The sequence below is a fragment of the Maylandia zebra genome, linkage group LG14, assembly GCF_041146795.1.
Source record: "Maylandia zebra isolate NMK-2024a linkage group LG14, Mzebra_GT3a, whole genome shotgun sequence".
NCBI lineage: Eukaryota > Metazoa > Chordata > Actinopteri > Cichliformes > Cichlidae > Maylandia > Maylandia zebra.
In genome coordinates, this window is record NC_135180.1 from 18,793,398 (window position 1) to 18,795,926 (window position 2,529).

At 42.3% G+C, this 2,529-nt stretch overlaps 1 long non-coding RNA gene across 1 annotated transcript; it reads left to right on the forward strand.

Moving 5' to 3' along the window:
* The first annotated feature begins 992 nt into the window (after nucleotides 1-992).
* LOC143421943 (uncharacterized) lies at nucleotides 993-1,846 on the forward strand. The gene is made up of 2 exons (XR_013101545.1): nucleotides 993-1,587; nucleotides 1,675-1,846. It is a non-coding gene; the product is annotated as an uncharacterized LOC143421943 (long non-coding RNA).
* Nucleotides 1,847-2,529: the final 683 nt, after the last annotated feature.

The window sequence follows — 2,529 nt, forward strand, 5'->3', positions numbered from 1 at the left end:
GACTTTCACGTGCAGATGATACATTACAGGGGTGAACAAACTAGAAAATGGTATAAAGATCTTTTCAAAAGATCATCTGGATGATCCACCAACCTGTGAAATAAAACTTGACTTTTTTTGACTGCAAACCAGTTTGTTTGGAAGGGGGGAAAAGGCATTGCACAACAACACAAAAACCTTCAGCCTGACTGTGAACGATGGTGGAGTGCATCATTCTGGAGCTGCTTTGGTACCTCGGGGTTTGGACTTGCAATCATCATCAGGGAACAATGAACTGAAAATTGCATGAAGAAATTTTACAGGGGAATTTCAGGGCAGCAGTCCATGGCTTGAAGTTTAGAAGGGGTGGACTCATGAGCCAAGACAATAAGCCTAAGGATACATGTGTATCCACAACAGAATGACTGAAAGCAAAGAATTTGATATTTTCATATTCATGCTTTTTTGACTTGCCAAGCCACTACTTCAGTGAGAACAGATTGTGAGCTGAAGCCTAAAGTGATTTACTGTAGTGTCATAGACTGACTTTGTTATGTCTGTCTGGTCGGCTGGAAAATATATTCAGAGTGGATTTTTTCTTCTCTTCTCCTGCATTTTCTTTCTTGTGGATACTTAAAACTTTGCTACTTCTGAGGGAGCGTGGTGGTACTTTGATGTAGGAGCTTGGAGTCGGCGAAGATATGGCGTACACGGCCCCGAGTCTTTTTTTTTCTCAATCCAAGCTTTGAGCTTCATGTTTGCTCAGATATGAAGCAGTGTTTCAGCAACGGATAAGAGGACTGACTTCTATGTGCCACTGGAATTCGTTATAATCCTCTATCGCTCAGGCTGGTTCCACTTCAGAGTCATACATTATTCAGTGGCAATGTTTCATTCTGAGTCCACAATCAACCAAAGTTTGGTTTGCAGGAGAAATCATAAACAGTGCAAAAAAAAAGGCCAGTGCATGCCTTTATTTTCTTTTTGTTTGTTTTTTGCTAGATTTGAAACAGTACTGCATTAATATCGCCTAAGATGCATGTATACTGTATGTACAATATGACATTAGAGGCATTGGTGTGTGTTTTCCATTTTCTATCTAATCCTCCTGATGCACCTGACTGAGATTAGTCAGTGAGTTAATGTGATAGCTTTTGTACAGCATGGAATTACACTGACACTCAGTAACCCTCAGTATTAGTGCAAATGCCATGTAATTAGTGCACGTGCTCTTAAATGGGATGACTACAAACCTAAATCCACACTGTTGCCTATTGTGTCACGGACCCAGTTCCAGGGATTCGGGGTCCGTGAGCAGTCTGGACTACTATTGTAGTTATTATCATTATTATTGTGGTTATTGTTATTATGGTTGTGTCTGCTGTCCTGTTTTCCGTGTTGGTGTACTGTCAGGTGTTTATGGGTGTGTGCATGTGTGTGAGGGTGCGGTCGTGGCAGGCACTTCTAGGCCTGGTGGGTGTGGCCCTGCCAGCTGACCGGTCCCACCCAGGAATCCACACACACCTGGCGCCGATCAAGCCTCGTCAGAGGAGCTTCAAAACAGCGTGGCTGAGAGCTCCTCGACGCTGGATCGTTGAGTGACTTCCCGTCAGTCTTAGTTTATCGTGCAAGGTTAGTGCAAGTCTGCCGTTAGGTTTTGTACTCACGACTGCCTTTTGTATGCGTGTTTCTCAGGAGGAATTGTGGCGACCAGGAGGCAGCACACGGACAGTACACAGGGAACGGAGACAGAGCACGGAGCACAGGATAAAGGAGAAGACACGGAACGGGAGTTGGGATCGCACGGGGAATTTATTGTTGTTTGGATTGTCACCACTGTAAATAAACGCACTGCCTTCAGCGCCAAGTCCTGCATTTTGGGTCCTCATTTCTCACATCCCCACGGTCTGCCAGCCAGACCGTGACATATTGTGTCTGATTTCATATGTTTTCATATATTTATTTTCATTTAATACAATGTAAAGGGCCTCATTCTCAGAGTTTTGTCAATTTTGCAAATCCTGCAAAAGGTGACATATCTAGTCTGGCTTTACCTAAACAGCACATCCTTCTAGAGTTTTATTTACTGGATGTATTTGAAAAGGTGCTTGATTTTATACACTTGTGGCAATGGGACTGAAAACACCTTAATTTAAAGGTTAAGAGTTGAGGTGAGCTCAGCAGATATGAAGAGATATGAACTTTCCATTCACAACTAGTCATTTATTGTTAACATAAATACTCCAATACAGCAAAGGGAAATAATTTGCATTTCAGGACCCTTGACATTTCTAAAATACGGCTAACAGAGGACAAAACAGGAAGTTTAATACCACGCTCAATAAGTTAAATAACATGTGTGCTTCTTACAGGGAGATTCTACTGCAAAGCTAACATGAACCAGCACACCTATCCTAAAATTTCAAGGCTCAATCTGCAAAACGATTAAGGTGATCACTATACATTAGCTAGTCAGACTAGGAACAGACGACAAAAACAAGCACATACACACAGAGCATCTTCTGTAGTATGACATTTGCTCACCCATTT